Source organism: Chiloscyllium plagiosum, unplaced genomic scaffold (genome assembly GCF_037043375.1).
Source record: "Chiloscyllium plagiosum isolate Xiang-an unplaced genomic scaffold, Cpla_swu_hap1 HiC_scaffold_13, whole genome shotgun sequence".
NCBI classification, from domain to species: Eukaryota; Metazoa; Chordata; class Chondrichthyes; order Orectolobiformes; family Hemiscylliidae; genus Chiloscyllium; species Chiloscyllium plagiosum.
In genome coordinates, this window is record NW_028270151.1 from 108,133,000 (window position 1) to 108,150,901 (window position 17,902).

General features: G+C 41.9%; 1 long non-coding RNA gene across 1 annotated transcript; it reads right to left on the reverse strand.

Annotated features, from left to right (window-relative positions):
* Positions 1-1,042: 1,042 nt before the first annotated feature.
* Positions 1,043-11,887, reverse strand: LOC148148405 (uncharacterized). Its single transcript, XR_015759061.1, has 3 exons — positions 11,522-11,887; positions 7,111-7,224; positions 1,043-1,114 (listed from the first exon to the last, which is right to left on the reverse strand). It is a non-coding gene; the product is annotated as an uncharacterized LOC148148405 (long non-coding RNA).
* Positions 11,888-17,902: the final 6,015 nt, after the last annotated feature.

A 17,902-nucleotide genomic window follows, 5' to 3' on the forward strand; every position in this document is an offset into this window, starting at 1 on the left:
CCATATAATCACAGGAGCATAGTCTCTGCACCGTCAGAAATACAGCACAATCTACATTAGTCCCACTCTCCTACTCCAGGCCCATAGCCGGGAATGTTATGACACTTTAAGAGCTCGCCTAAGTAGGTATTTAGCAGTCATGAAGTTACCACGATAACTCCCCTCTCAGGAAGTACATTCCAGACCCCAACGCGTTCTGGGTGAAAAGCAATCAGCAAATTATCTCGACATCTCAAATCCTTCGCTTTAAAAGTGTGCTCCCTTGTTCTTAGCCCACTGACAAAAAGGAACAGCTGCTGAATATCCACCTGGTCCATGCTCCTCATAATCGTATCCTTCTGAATCACATTCCGCTCAGGATTCTCTGCTCCAATGTAAACAATCCGAGCTTACCCAGCCTCTCTCCATAGCTGATATGCTCCATCCCAGGGAACATCCTGGTGAATCTCCTCTGCACCCCGTCCAGTACAATCACATCCTTCCTGTAATGTGGCTCCCCGAACACCACACAGTATTACATCTTGGCTTAACCAAAGTCCTGTATTAGTCTTGTAATCTATGTCTCGATGTGTAAAGGTTACATTTACTATTCCAAACGCCTTGTTAACTCCACTATTACCCTGTACAGTCCCAATCAGGGATGTGTGGAGAAGCACGCTCTGAGCTGCCTAGTGTGCTGCCGTTCAATGAGTACTCCCCTGTATGGTTCTATTCTTACAAATTGCACCACCTCATATTTATATGGGTAACATTCCATCTGCCATTGATCTGCTTATCTGGCCATTCCATCTGTATTTTTCTGTAACATAAGACCTAGCCCTCACTGCCAACCACCCGTGCAATCTTTGTGATAAATGCAAACTCAGGTACCACACTTGCCCAAGTCCTCCAGTTTTATTTCTACATTATTTATAAGTATCACAAATAATAAGGGTAACACCATTGACCCGTATACAACACCACTGGACACTGATGTCGATTTATACAGTTTCCAGAATCACTCTCTTTGTCCTGCCATAAAGACATTGTGAATGTCACTTACCAATTACCCTTGATACCATGAGATTTTACTCTCTTTATCAGTCTCCCATGTAGGGCTTTGTCAAAGGCCTTGCTGAAAAAAAAAATCATATTATCAACCTTCTTGAAAAAAGATCAATAAAATTCGTTCGGCATGACTCCCCTCTGAAGACTATCCCTCTCGAAATGAAGATCCATTTTCTCCCACCCTATTTTCCCCAATAGTTTCACTGGCACTGTTCTGATACTCACTGATCTATAGTTCCCTTGTCGACCTGCACCAACCGTTCCTGTAAAAGATGTTCTGCGTTCCTCTGGCCCCCCTGCCCTGTGACCAGAATTTACTTAAACATTCGGGTCAGGGCCTTGCTCCGACAGCAGTTTGTGATACAACACAGCCAGACCTGTGGACTTGTCCAATTGAATACCAGCCAAAACTAGCTATCCTTGCTCGCATTTCATATCAATCTGCTCACGAGTTTCCCAGTCGATCTTCTTGAACCATGCCTCCTCCTTCTCCTGCATAAAACAGATGTGAATCTCTTACGTCACAATCTATCAATGTTCTCCAGTTTCATACACTGATTATCCTCTTGGTTTCTAATGGGCTCTAATTATTCCCTGGTTATTCTGTCCTACTTGAAGTCCTTGTGGAATATCTTAGGGTGCTCACTAATCCTGCTCGCACTTTTCAATGCCCCTATGTTCTTCATTCCTCTCTGAGTGAATTTTGTAAAGCTTCATTTCGATCACCTCTCAGTCTCTGCAAACCTACAGAATACAGGCGGAGTTCCATCATCGGACAATCTTGCCATCCAAGGGGTTAATCTAGAGAATGTACATTCAGTATATGTGATCAGTATGTTTTACTTAGATCAGAAAATCAAAACTGTACACAATACTCCAGGTACAGTCTCACCAACACGATGTGTCACTGGTGCAGAACTTCACTTCTACTCGGAGCGAATTACTACAGAAGCTGGGATCTGTACTGAACCAATGCTAGAAATCACAGCGAATTAGACATCATCCGTGGAAAGAGAGAGAGCACAGAGCTCTTCATTGCCTATAATCTGATTCCCTTCAAACAAAGGGAAACTTAACTTTACCTTCCTCAATTTGCATATGTTCTTACCAATACAATTTGCTTTATTGTTTTAGGTCTAACTTACCGTATGAATTCTTTAAAAATCCTTCTGATATCCAGCTATACCATATCCACTGGTTCTCCATTGTTTATATCGACAAGCAAAATTTTTGTAAATGATACCTTCCCTTTCAGAAATCTAGCATAATTCTCTAGACGTTTGCTATAACTTTCCAAGTGTCCAATATCACATTCTTTACAATAAATTCAAACAGATTCCCCACTGTGAGCAATAAATTAACTTGTCTGTAGTTCACCATTCTCCATCTTCTTCCCTTTGTAAATCCTTGGAATGCATTTATAACTTTCCACCTGAATACGGAAAAATACAGTGATTCCCAATGCAATTATTATGTCCATTTCAGCTATCTCTGAAACTCTGATATGAAGTACTTTTGGTCTGTCAGACTTGTCAATACAATTATATTTTCAAATGCTACCTGGTCACTGATAAAAATGATTTTAGTCTTCAGTTACACAAGTCCCATGGTCACTTGGTATTTCTGGGAGATTTTCTGGCCCTTCCTCCGTGAAGACAGACATAAAGTAACTGGTTAGTTTTCCCCTGTCATTGTTTCTGTTCTCCACAATAAATTATCCTGTCCACACATTCACTCTTCCATATTTGACCTTGCTTTTATTTTCCTTTCAAATATTCATGGCAGTTTTTCATCAGTTTTTTTTTTGCTTCTGGTTAGTTTGTATTCCTGTTCTCTTTATACTTTACTTATCAGTTTATCAGTCCTTTTTTGTTGCGTCCAAAATTTCAATGAATGCACAATATATGACCCTTTTCTAAAGCACTTTCTTCGATCTAATGTAATTTTTAACTTGTTTTGTACACCATCGTTGAGTCACCTTTGACTTTTGCGATTTAGGCCTTGGAGGGATATATGTATATAGCAGACCTTACAGTAAATAACATATATTGCCTGTCTTTCATTAAGTCAGTTTAATGTATTTTCCAAATTCTCTAAAGCCAACTTTACTCTCGTAACTTAATGTCTTGCACAACTTAGGTATATACCCGTAATATTTTAAAAAACTGCTTGTATTCAGACGTCATGTAAAATTCAATATATTAAAATCACTATTCCCCAATGATCCTCAAGAGCAAAGCATTCGATTTGCTCTTCTGATCACACAACACCAATTCCAAAATTGCCTGATCAACAGCTCGGTGCTCAGCATACTACTAAAGCCACCCGTCTCATACACGCTCATGAAATCCATTTTCCCAACATTAACATTCACTGGTTAGATTTAACTTGAAGCTGCCCATTGTTACTGCAGTACCCACAAACCCTGTATGTCTTATTTCCTGTTTTAAAACATAACCAACAATTGTATTGCAGCTTTCAATTTGATACATAACTCTCATGAATGTTTGTTTCTCCTTGCTGTTTCTAAGATCCACTTTACCAGATTCTGTGGAATCTGAGTGACGTGGGCTCTTGCGAGGTTAATGGCAGATTCAGACGAGATGTTTGGCGAGGCATATCTCAACATGGATATTATCTCATCACATCTTACCCGTTCTTCTCAAGCGGCATTGTGAGATTTTCTCCAGATCCCCCGTTATGCTGGTGTAGTAGAGAAGGACAATGATCTTTCAGCAATGTTGCGTATTCCCCAGAGAGCTGGGACTGCTGTAACCTGGATGGGAACCTTACAGGAGGCTGGTAAAATGCTGCTGCAGCTGTTCAGGATCTTAGTGAGATCACATCCGAAGTAGTGCACACAGCTTTAATCTCCTCACTGTGGAAAGGAAGTTGTAATGAACTCAAAGATTGTTCCCTCAACGGAATTCTGCAACAAAGGTGTTCATCATCGAATCTCTCCAGTGTGGAAGCAGGACGTTTGACCCATCGACAACACACTGATTCTCCGAAGACTAACTCATCCAATCCCCACCACCGACCCCACTTGGTCTTTATAACCTGCCGTTTTCCACGACCGATTCGCCTAGCCTCCACATCCCGGACATTATGGGTAATTTAGCTTGTCCAATCCACCTCTCCTGCACATCTTGGGACTGTGGGAGGAACCTGGAGACTGAAATTGAATTAGGATCACTGGTACAGTGAGGCAGCAGTGCTAACCATTGAGCTACCCAGCGTGGGCAACAAAACTTGCCTCCATAGTTCAGCCCTTGAAAAGTGACATTTGAGAAGGGAGATTCCATAGGTCCCCAAAACTCTCATTGAGCGACAGGAGGAGGACATTGAGATATTGAACGGCTTGGTCAGGAACAGGAGCAGGACATGCAAGTCCATTGAGACGATAATGTATGAACACCAGGAGGACATTCAGCCCAGCGAGTGTGTAAAGCAGGAACAGAGTGAGTCCAATCAGCCACTCATGCCTCTTACACAGCAATTGGAGCAGATCTTTTACAGCCTTGTGCCTGTTACACAGGAATTATGAAAGGGAACATAACCGTTATAGAAAGGGAAGGACTTCAAATAATCAGCTTCACTCGGAAATGAAAAGTGTTGAGAAAATTATTGGGATTGAAGACAAATTGTTAGGATGCGTTATGAAGGAATTAACAACAGGAGATTTCAAAAGTCAAGCCACAATCCAGCATATTCAACATAGTTTTATGAAGGATAAATCATGTTTTAATGATTTGAGTAACTTTTTTTAAAAAAGCGTAACAAGCAAAGTGGATAATGGGGGTCCTATAGATGTACTGTATCTGGACTTCCAGCCATCAGTGACTAACGTGTCTTGAAAAAGGTTAATATACAAGACAAGAACACATGGGATTAGAAACAATTTACTTGCTAGGAGAGAGGATTAGCTAACGAGTAAAAGCCATGATATGGAGCCACTGCTTTTGGACTGGATTGGACAAGGTCAAAAATCAAGCGACACCAGGTTAGAGTCCAATGGGTTTATTTGTAACCACAAGGCTTCCTTGCGCTGCTATTTCATCAGGTGTAAGAGGGAGAGGAAGACATAACACAGAAGTTATAAGGAAAAGATCAAAGGGCTGTACAACTCATGAATTATACACACCTAAGATGGCTCTTAAATACTTAATCAGTTGGAATGGAGGTGCGAGTTTGATTGGTTAATATGCAAATTGCAGAATTTATTTCAAGTCACTTCCTGGAGATACCTTCAGGTATTATCGATATAACTGAAGTAACACGTGCGGTCAGACAATGTATTCTAAGCATGAGGCGTTGTTTGGACTCTGTCTGTGTCTTGACCTGGAGTTAGACTGGTTTCATTTACAAAGTACGATTTGTAAAATAACACATTGACTGAATGTCTACAAATTGTATGTTTTGGAAAAAAATAAAATGCATCTGCAAATACAAATGGGAAAATGCAAATTCAACCCACAGGTTTATATGTGCATTCGTGTGTGTGCGTGTGCATATGTATGAGGGGCGTGTCTGTGTGAAGAGGAGAGAGAGAGACATTGTGTGTATGTGAGACAGAGTGAGGTGGAGTGTGGGTGTAAGTGTGGGAGGGAGAGAGAGTGGCTGTGTGTGCATGTGTGTGTGACAGAGTGGAGTACGTGTGTGAAATGTGAGAGGGGGTAGTGCGAGTGTGTGTGAGTGGCAGAGAGGGAGAATGTGTATCAGTGTATGTAACGGGGAGAGTGAGAGTGTGTGCTTGTCCAGCCTAAGACACAAACAGATATGGCAATCCTCTGTCTCTGACCTTTGAGCTAATTTTGTATCCAAATGATTTTCATATGAACCAACCTTGTTAAACAGATGACCATGCACAATGTTATTCAACGCCTTACTGATGTCCATATCGACAATATACACCACTACATCTCAATTAATCTTTTTAGTCACTTCTTCAAAGAAATCCCAGTCAAGTCAGTGAGACACAATATTGCTTGCACAAAGCCATGTTTACTATTCTTAATCAATCATTACCTTTCAAAATGTGTGAAAATCTAATGACTCATAATCCTCTTCAACAACTTACCCACCACTGATGTCAGGCTCACTATCTTTTGCTTATTAACCTTCTTTTGGTGGGCGGCACGGTGGCACAGTGGTTAGCACTGCTGCCTCACCGTGCCAGAGACCCGGGTTCAATTCCCACCTCCGGCGACTGACTGTGTGGAGTTTGCACGTTCTCCCTGTGTCTGCGTGGGTTTCCTCCGGGGGCTCCGGTTTCCTCCTACAGTCCAAAGATGTGCGGGTCAGGTGAATTGGCCATACTAAATTGTCCGTAGTGTTAGGTAAGGGGTAAATATAGGGGTATGGGTGGGTTGCGCTTCGGCGGGTCGGTGTGGACTTGTTGGGCTGAAGGGCCTGTTTCCACACTGTAAGTAATCTAATCTAATCTAATCTTCTTAAATATTTTAAGTAATGGCACCACGTTAGCCAACCTTCAGTCTTCCGGCACTATACCTGTGGCTATTAATAATAGCAAGGGGCCCAGCAATCACTTCCCTAGCTTCTCAGAGTTCTAGCGTACATCAATAAAAGCCAGGACATTTTCCTTCTTTTGCATGTTTTAAGACCTCCAGCAACTCCTCTGTAATACAGACACTTTCCAAGATGTCACTACTATTTTCCCAAGTTCTCTAACTTCCATATCCTCCTGCACAGTAAATACTGATACAAAATATTCGTTCAGTACCTCCCCCATTTCCTGTGGCTCTGCACATGGGCAGCCTTGCTGATCTTTAAGGATGTCCTATTCTCTCCACAGTTACTCCTTTGTCCTTGACGTATTTGTAGAATTCCTTTGAATTCTCCTTAGCTCTGTTTGCCAAAGCTATCACATGTCCCCTTTTTATGCTCCGAATTTCCCTATTAACTATACTCTTGTTGCCTTCAGACTCTTCTAGTGATTCACTTTAAATCAAGAATTAAGAGGCTAATAATGACCATTCCGATTGTCGGAAAAGTCCATCTGGTTCACTGACACCTTTTAAGGAAACAAACTGCCATTCTTACCTGGTCTGGCCTACAAGTGACTCCAGACTCACAGCAATGTGGTTGACTGCTAACTGCCCTCTGGGCAATTAGGGATGGGTAATAGATGCTTGTCTAGCCTGGGACACCTTCATCCTGTGAATGAATTAAGAAAAACTCCTCAATTCCTGCTATCTATACCTGACATACGCTTCCCGTTTATTCGTGACCAGAGCCTCAATTTTTACAATGCTCCACCATTCCTTACACGCACCACCCTAATAGTGCCATAATGTCTCTGTATTCCTGACATCTCATTTCTGAAGCTTTCCTCCTTCCCAACTGACCCATTTTCTGAGAATATCTGTCCCAATCGAATTCGGAAAATTATTGGTTAAATCATCAAAATTGGTTTTCAACAATTTAGAACTTTAAGTTTTAGACGTGGTTCATCCTTTTCCATCTCTATTTTAAAACTAATAGAATTATGATGACTTGCCATAAAGTGCTCTGCCACTTATACCTCAACCACCCACTCCCCACTGCCTTATGTCCCAAGGGTAAGGTGACGTTTAGCTCCTTCTCTGTGATGGAGAGCATTGGTCAAGCTGCTGCAGCTTTGTAACTGGGATTGGGGTCAGCAGAGTCTTCGACTCATTGGGTTGAATCTAATAATAATTTGTCTCAGTGACATTTTCATTGAGTGTGACAGAGGAATGTTCTGCACGAGGCTGAGCTAGTTTCCTGGTGCTATCTTATCTAACTCAACTAATCATCTACCCATCTCACCCCATGGCATCCCTCTCATTCAATGCCAGCCTGATTCTCCCACCTATCATGGCTGTAGGTACTCAGCATCGTCCGTATATCCCTGGATGTTCTGTGATCCCTGGCACTGGTGCCATCTTTAAAAGGCCAATGGACACACGATTGAGCATTCTCTGTTTGGAGCTGCCCTGCACAGGTTACCTGAGCATGGCAGATAAGTGGCAATTACACCACGGTTTGTCGACAGGGGCACAGAGGTCCTGGTGGATGGGCTAGTACAGACAAGGACCATTCCCTTCCCAGTGCGGGCCACACCACCAGACCCACCGAGCATGGTCTGAGCTCAGTGCAGTGGTCTGAAGGAATGTCCAGTAATACAGGACAAGCATCAATAACCTTCCCCTCTCTGTCAGGATAAAGCTCACCTTATACTGCCTCACACTCACTGTATATCTGTTATAGCACCAAACCCCGATCAGGGTTCATGCTCCACACTCTCACTGCTGCATGTAGCACCATCCCTCTCTCTTTCCCCTCTACTATATCTCCCTCACTAATAGCACTGCATGGATAAAACACTGTTGACTGACTCCCTCTGGACACACCACCATCTCCCACCTGCACACCTCACACCCCACACCTACTCCATCGCTTTCAGCACGGTCACCCAATCCCACCCTCACTCCATCCTTCCCCGTCTCCTATTCCAGGATAAACAGCTTGGAATAGGACAGAAAGGGCCAAGCCGGGTGGTGGAGTGTCCGATATCCATCTATTTCCCCCAACACTCCGTACCTGTGTGTCTGTATTTCCCTCTGTGAGTATCTATACGTGAGTGCAGGTCTGACAGTCTCTGTGGTGTTTAAAAGGACACAATCTCTCCCTCAGCTGGCCTCCCCAACCTACTGCAGTGTCAATGACAGAGGGTGATAAACTTCGCGTATTCAATCTGGGAGGGAGATAGGGCAGCAGCTCACAGCACCATCCAAACTTACAGCACCATCAACACACACACACACACACACACACACAATGCTGGTAGGTGGAGGGTTGTAAATATACTTCGGCCTTTCAGAATGAAAATGCTCACCTCTGAGTGAACCATTTTATCAGGAGATTAGATTAATTTATTTCTCGTTCTGTGACTTGCAATGCTTAAAAGGTACGTGAGAAAGTATTGAGAAGTCCTGAAAAAGGCCCAGTAGTGGTGGTAATGATGCAGGAACAACATCGCTTAGTATCAGACAAAACTGCTCTGTGATTCCAAAGATGTTATTTGAAAAATCAAACGGTCATGCAATTTGACAGATTCACAACAAAGGATTTATTATCTTCTCAGAGTTAAAAACTGTGCCACTGATGCAGTGGTGGGGGTAGTCCAGCAGAGGGAGGTATTGTATGAATTTAATCTCAAAACTCCGAGGCGAGCACTGCTGCCTCGCAGCACCAGGCACCCGGGCTCGTGTCCACCCTCAGGCGACTGTCTGTGTGGAGTTTCACATTCTCACTGTGTCTGCGTGGGTTTACACCGGATTCTTCTGCTTCCACCCACAGTCCAACTTCGTGGATGTTAGGTGAATTTGACATGCTAAATTGTCAATAGTGCTGAGGGATGTGTAGGTTAGGGGCATTATTCATGGGTAAGCATAGCATAACATTTGAACAGGTCTCTTTGGGTTACTCTTCGAAGGGTCAGTGTGGACCTGTTGGGTAGAAGGGCCTGTTTCCACACTGTAGCGATTCTATGAACTCCATGAACAACAGGGACAGACGGAGAGAGAGGAGGAGGAGGAAGATTTTGATTCCAAGTTCAATATATTTATTTCAAAAACAAATTTGCACAGAGATGCAGACAAAGGTACACACAAACTGAGATACTGACACTAACACACATAACACATGCTCGCAGAGATACGCAGGTAGATATGGACATTTCCACACAAACATAACCCCATATACAGGCACACACGATCTTTAACACAGAGACATATACATTTTTAAATGAATAAGCTATCATTGGTTCGTCGGAGAAGGCAGGAGAATGGGGTTCAGAAATATTTTAGCCATGGTCAAATATCATGGCAGAAACGATGGGCTGAATGGCCTTATTCTGTTCCAGTGTTCATTGCTTATATGATCTTTCCTGGAATTGACTTTCCGTGAGGTCAGTGGAAACTGAATTTGATAAGTATTTGGTTTAGGAGAGTTAATGGGAATGCGGACAGGTTTGAGGGGCTGAGTGGTCGATATCTGTTTCTAATTGTCGACTCCTTAAATATCAAAAGAGTGGTGATTGGTTTGAGGGGGACACATTTTGAGAATAAGGACCTTTCCATTTCAGACTTAGATAGGGTTGCTCCCTTCTCTTTAGGATTGTGTAATCTGTGGTGTTCTCATCCCTAGGGAGCAGTGAAGACTGGGTTACAGAAAACGCTCCATAGAACTCTGATGAACTGGAGACTCCATGTTTATTCGGAACAGACATGAAAGTGATGTTTAGTTACAATCACATCAACAATACACATTCTGAATGGTGCAGCAGGCTCAAGGGGCTGAATGGCCAGCTGCTGCTCCTAACCATGTGTTGTTCTCTCAAGCACTCTGTAATGTTACAGAGGTAAAGAAAGATCCCATTCAGCCAGTCAGCATCGTTATAATGAGACAGGAGGAGACCATTCTGCCCTCTAAGGATTTGCACATGAATAGATTGAAGTCATTCAGCTCACTAAGTACATTACACAGTGTAGGATGAGGCCATCCAACCTTTCTAGCCTGCTACCCAACAACAGGGGAAACCCAGTTAACTATCAGGGAATAACCATTCGGGATGGTCAGGTTGTAAAGTTGTAACTGTGTAGAGTTCCTTGGGATCAGTGTGAGATTATCAAGTATTTAGAATCTATGCCCAATGACATGGATGAGAGGACTGATTGGCTTGGACCTCAGTTAGCCCATTCACCAAGAGATTCATTTAACTGGACATGGAGACTCTGCAATGGGATACAGACAGGGGAGGTTAGTGATCAAAACCTTGGCAGAAAACAGTATAATGTAGGTTAATTGAAGTCAGTGTTGTGTTGAACAGAGAAAATAACAGTAACATACTTAAATGGGGAGAAAATTGCAGAACTCATTGGTACAGAAGGATTAGTGCATTCCAGTACATGAGCCACATAAACCTAGTCATCAGATTCAGCCAATAATTGGAAAAGGGTATCGAATCTTGCTGTTTTACGTAAAGTCTATTGGGTATAATCATTAGGATGTATTACTGCATTTGAACATGACAATGCTGAGACTACATCTAATGTATTGTGTCTAGTAATGAACTCCTAAACTGAAAGAAAAATACGTAATGGTTTTAGAAGCTTTTCACTGATGTTTCACTTTACTCTTTGCTAGAATGAAGGCCTGATGGAATCATAGTGTCATACAGCACGGAAACAGACCCTTCAGTCCAGCTTATCTGCACCAACCAGATATTCCAATCTGATGTAGTACTCTTTGCCAGCATTAGACCCATAATCCTCTAAATGGTTCTTATTCACATACCCATCCATTGCCTCTTAAATGCTGTAATTGTGCCAACCTCCATCACTTGCATTGCCATCTTATTCCGTACACACACTACCCTCTGTGTAAAAAAGTTACCCCTTCAGGTATCTTTTTAATCTTGCCCCCTCACCTTAAATCTATGCCCGCTGGTTTGGACTCCTCCGACCTTGGAAAATAATCATATTCATGCCCCTCAAGGCCTTTACAAGGTCAGGGCACTTCAGGCCTGAGAATACGAGATGTTCACATTGAACCATAAAAGGCCCTGAGGAGAGTGTACTGGGCGTAGCTAAAGAATGAGAGAATAAAACTAAGGATTTAATTTAATAAAACAATATATTCATTTTAGCACAGTACTTTGAAGACATGCATTCATTGTACAATAATTATGAAACCACATATAAAATGCTTTCAAATGATAAATTACAAATCATTCCTAAATGGAGCAGGTAACAGGGATGGAGTATGCAATCAGCGGAATGTTTCTCCAGTCATTACATGGTTCAATTTGGTGTTCAGGTAACATTATTATATGTTTCAGCTCAGAGAGGAAGAAAATGTAACTTGTCTGAACAGCCACAGCCATTGATCCATCACTTTACTTGTTCATCTCGACAATAACATATAGAACATAGAACATGGAACAATAAAGCGCATAACAGGCCCTTCGGCCCTCAATGTTGTTCCGACTTGTGAACTATTGTCAGCTCGTCCCCCTACACTATCCCAAAATCACCCATGTGCTTATCTAAGGATTTAAATTTCCCTAATGTGGCTGAGCTGACTACATTAGCAGGTAGGGCATTCCATGCCCTTACCACTCTCTGCGTAAAGAACCTGCATCTGACATCTGTCTTCAATCTATCACCCCTAAAAGTGTAATTATGCCCCCTCGTACAAGCTGACATCTTCATCCTAGGAAAAAGACTTTCACTGTCTACTCTATCTAATCCTCTGATCATATTGTATACCTCTATCAAACCCCCTCTCAGCCTATCCACATAAGACCTTCCCTCCAGACCAGGCAACATCCTGATAAATCTCCTCTGCACCTTTTCCAATGATTCCACATCCTTCCTGTAATATGGGGACCAGAACTGTACACAGTATTCCAAATGTGGTTGCACCAGCGTTTTGTATAGTTGCAACATGACATTGCGGCTCCCAAACTTAATCGCTCGACAAATAAACCTAACACGCCGTCTGCCTTTTTAACAGAGAGCAGAAAATCTATCAGGTATCATTCCCACTGATGGAGGGTTCCTTTTAAGGATTTATTGGAATCTCCCCACTGCCAGCAGAGAAGGGAATTCAGCCAAGTCCAAATATTCCATGAAGAAACCCTATTGCCATCAGCATCTGTGAGGCAGAATAACAATTAAGACCACTTCAATTTTCCTTTTGCCATGAAATTAACTATTATCTGGACAAAAGTCTTCCAAACTAATATTCTGCAGAGTTTGTATTTTTTCTTCTGTTTACTTTCTGACGTATGTGTGTGTGTTTCAGATTTACAGGAAAATAAAGAATGATACACATATCGTCAATGTCCAAACTATATGCCATTTATCTCTCCATCGTTTTTTGAGTAACTTTGCTTTTGTTTTAGATTAATTATTTTTACAAATTTAAGAAACATGTCTGACATGTTCCTAACACTGTACCTAACACAGTCTGAGACTGATATCATTTGCCATATCACACACTTGGTTACACTGATAATTTGTCATGACCTATGGAAGAGTGGGGCTAGAAAAAGATACAATGACTCTCTAACCTCGGTAGGAACAGGGATAAAGACAAATTCTCTCAGGACCGTTTGAGTTAGAATTCTCTTCCCCACAGGTCTGTGGTACCTGTGTGTTTGCATTTATTCAAAATTGTGTTCGATGGGCAATTTAGCATGGTCAATCCACTGAAAGTCTTTAGACTGTGGGAGGAATCTGGCGCACCTGGTGGAAACACTTGCAGACAGGGGAGAATGAGAAAACTCAATACAAATAGTCTTGAGTATGGAAGCAAAACAGGCCACTGCTACTGTGAGACAGTCGTGCTAACCAATGATACACCATGCAACTCCCACCCTGCTCCCCCCAATGAATCACTGCGCTAGGGAATACTGGGGAAAATGCAAATCTGTAATATAAACAGAAAACAGTGGCAAAACACTGCAGATGAGCCAGTATCTGGAGAGAGAAACAGAGTTAGAATATTAAGCCTGATATTACCCTATTGGGAAAAACTCATATTCGACTCAATAAGTTAAATCTGTTTCTCTCTGCTCAGAACCTGTTAAGGTTTTACAACACTTTCAACTTACTTAGTCTTTTGGACTGTGGATATTCATCTGATCTGAAAGGGAACAGTGTAGCTGCCATTTCTGTTGGCTCTCGAGTATTTGATTATGGCTTCTGAATGAAAAAATTAAAAATATGAGAATGACTACCATTACACATAATGAAAATGCTGAACTCCGTGGCACTGACATCACACAATCAATCATCTGTAAGTAACTAACTAAATTAACGATTCCAATTGTTATCAATGTCTTGTCATGCTCCTGATGTCACTGGCATCATATTCATACAGCAAGATCTTACTTTTCTGAAACTTTAGATAAGAGTGTGCAAACATAAAATTGCCTGTTTTTTTTTCTTTAACAGGACATATTCATCCAGGGTTTTGGAAGGCATTAACAAGGGCAGAGTTTATCTGTCGTCACCAGTAGCTCTGGAAAAGTCACCAGAGAGCTGCCTACTTGAATCTCTTCAATACAAGTAATGCAAATCCACACAGAGCTGTTGTAGGGACATTCTAAGATTTTTAACAAATACTTGTGAAGGAAGAGCAAATTAGTTCCTCGTCAATATGAAATGCAACTTGGAAGATAACTTGCAGAGACTGCTTTTCCCATTGTTCCCATTACCACAGCAGAATGTTCTCTAATTCCCATTAATCACAGTTTTGCTCAAGGTCCTTGATTCGACCCTCAGTCAAGTCCTGCTTCGATTGAAAGGGAAGTCACTCTGATCTCACCTCAAATTACATGGGCAGATCACTTGAAAGAATAAAGAGCAAAAGACACAAACACTGTTTGTTAGAACAAGGTCCTCACAATATTCAAAAGAAAATTGCTACCTGGCCTTCCGATTCTGACAGAAGGTGTTTGTCCTGTTGGTGATGAGGCTGTTTTGTTAAACATTGTGACAGACGGACAGGAAGAAGCTCCAGTCTGTACCAACAGTGAACAAAACTATCCTGTTCACGGTGCATCAAACAGTGGCAAACATCTTATTGTCTGTTGTTATTGACATTGATCATTACAAGCTCATTATTCACTGATGACCAGTAGTGGCACATAAATCAGCAGATTCCAGCAACTAGTGTGAGAGCAAAAAGGGAAATGGAGGGTCAGGGGAAGTGGTGTGACATACAGTGCAAGAAGTGTAAAGGGGAATGGTCAGTGGAAGGGTATGTAGTATCAGAATGGGCAATGCAAGGAAATTAGAAGGGTAAGGAACGAGTAGGAAGGGAGGATGATGTGTGCCAGAAGGCGCATCAGTAGCAGGAAAAGCATATAGTTGGAAAAGTGAGATTGATGGACAATCAAACATCACTGTTCAGGAAAATTGGGATCTGGTTTCGTTTGAAAATTAAGAAAAGATTTCTCATACTTTTTTATTAACACTTGATTCTTGTTCATATTGTACATTCACTCTGCATTTCTGTATCTCCATCAAATGCAGACAACATTTTCTTTGTCCGCAATGCATTATTGCAACATGATGTCACTTTTTAAAACAATATTCAGAACGATGGGTCCTTGTTCTTATAATTTGCTTCCAATCCAACGTAGAAATGAGAATATGAATTGATCTTCTATAGTGTTTTTGATGTAGAAATTAATTTTATCTTTATCCTCATCCCTCCAGCTCTTTCAAACAAACTTAATCAACAAGCCTGTGTCCATCCGCAGATGAAAAGAAAAATCTTCAGCTCTGACTATTGCAGTAAATTTATTACAGAATAAGCTGCAGGCCCACATCAAATTGAACTGTCGCAGTGCACGGTGCCAAAACCTATTCCAAAATTAATGATATACAAGTCTTATGAATAATACATGCAGAGGGGTGGAGTGTATAAGCAGAATTCAGCTCCATGTCCAAAATATTATTTCTGACTTCCTCATAAAAAGACCTCAACTGCATCATGCTGTAAATTCACCAAAATATGAAAAACATGAGACTGGAATTCCCAATTCTTCCTCTGCAACAGATCTGTAGAACAGGTAGAAAATCAAGGTTTATATTTGATATTCATAAATAGAACATAGAACATTACAGCGCAGTACAGGCCCTTCGGCCCTCGATGTTGCGCTACCCTGTCATACTAATCTGAAGCCCATCCCATCTACACTATTCCATGTACGTCCATATGCCTGTCCAATGACGGATTAAATGCACTTAAAATGGCGAATCTATCATGGTTACAGGCAAAACATTCCATACCCTTACTACTCTCTGAGTAAAGAAACTACCTCTGACATTTGTCTTATACCTATCTCCCCTTACTTTAAAGTTGTGTCCCCTCATGTTTGCCGTTCCCATCCTTGGACAAAGGCTCTCCCTGTCCACCCTATCTTACCCTCTGATTATCTTGTATGTCTCTATTAAGTCACCTCTCAACCTTCTTCTCTCGAACGAGAACAGCCTCAAGGCCCTCAGCCTTTTCTCGTAAGACATTCCTTCCATACCAGGCAACATCCTAGTAAATCTCCTCTGCACCCTTTCCAAAGCTTCTACATCCTTCTTATAATGTGGTGACCACAATTGCTCACAATACTCCAAGTATGGGCGTACCAGAGCTTTGTACAGCTGCAGCATAACCTCCTGGTTCTGGAGCTCAATCCCTCTATTAATAAAGGCCAAAACACTGTATGCCTTCTTAACAACCCTGTCAATCTGGGTGGCAATTTTCAGGGATCTGGCTACATGGACATCCAGATCTCCCTGCTCATCTGCACTCCCAAGAATCTTACCATTAGCCCAGTACTTTGCATTCTGATTACTCAGTCCAAAGTGTATCACCTCACACTTGTCCACATTAAACTCCATTTGCCACCTCTCAGCCCAGCTCTGCATCCTAACTCTCTGCAAACTACTACATCCTTCATCACTATCCACAAACCCACCGACCTTAGTGTCGTCCACAAATTTACGAATGCACCTTTCTAAGCCCTCATCCAGGTCATTTATAAAAATGACGAACAGCAGTGGACCCAACACTGACCCTTACGGTACGCCGCTAGTAACTGGACACCAAGATGAACATGTTCCATCAATGACAACCCTCTGTTTTCTTTCAGCAAGCCAATTACTGATCCAAACTGCTATGTCTCCCATAATCCCATTCCTCTGCATTTTGTATAATAGCCTACTGTGGGAACGCTTATCGAACGCCTTGCTTAAATCCATTTCCACCATATCAATCAGTTTACTCTCATCTACTTGTTTGGTCGCTTTGTCAAAAAGTCAGTAAGATTCGTTAGCCATGACCTACCCTTTACAAAACCGTACTGACTGTCCCTGACCAGTTTATTCTTTTCTGGATGGTTATAAATCCTATCTCTTATAACTTTTTCTAACACTTTACCAACAACTGAAGTGAGACTCACTGGTCTGTAATTACCAGGGTTGTCTCAAGTACCCTTTTTGAACAAGGGAACCACATTTGCTATCCTCCAGTCCTCAGGCACTATTCCTGTCGATAATGATGATTTCTAGATCAATGCCACAGGCTCGGCAATCTCTTCCCTTGCTTCCCAGAGGATCCTAGGATAGACCAATCCCGCCCAGCGGACGTGTCTATTTTCACACTCTGCAGTATTTCTAATACCTCTTCCTTGTGAACCTCAATCTCTTCTAGTCTACATGCAAGTATCTCTGTATCTTCCTCGCCAACATTTTCATTTTCTATAGTGAACACTGTCGAAAAATATTTATTTAGTGCTTCCCCTATCTTCTTTGACTCCACACATAACTTCCCACTATTATCCTTGATTGGCCCTAATTTAACTCTCGTCATTCTTTTATTCCTGACATACCTATGGAAAGCTTTAGGGTTAACCCTGATCCTATCCGCCAACAAATTCTCATGTCTCCTCCTGGCTTTTCTGAGCTCTCTTTTTAGGTCTTTCCTGATTTCCTTGTAACCCTCAAGCGCCCTGAGTTTTCACATTTTGTTCTAACATAAGCCTTCTTCTTCTTCTTGACCAGGGATTCCACTTCCTTAGAAAACCACAGCTCACGCGTTCTATATCTTGCCCCCTGCCTGACAGGTACATACTTATCTAGGACACACAGGAGCTTTTCCTTGAATGAGGTCCACATTTTTAATGTGCTCATCCCCAGCAGTTTCCTTCCCCATTCTATGCTTCCTAAATCTTTCCTAATTGCATCGTAATTTCCCTTCCCCCAGCTGTAACTCTTGCTCGGTGGACTACACCTATCCT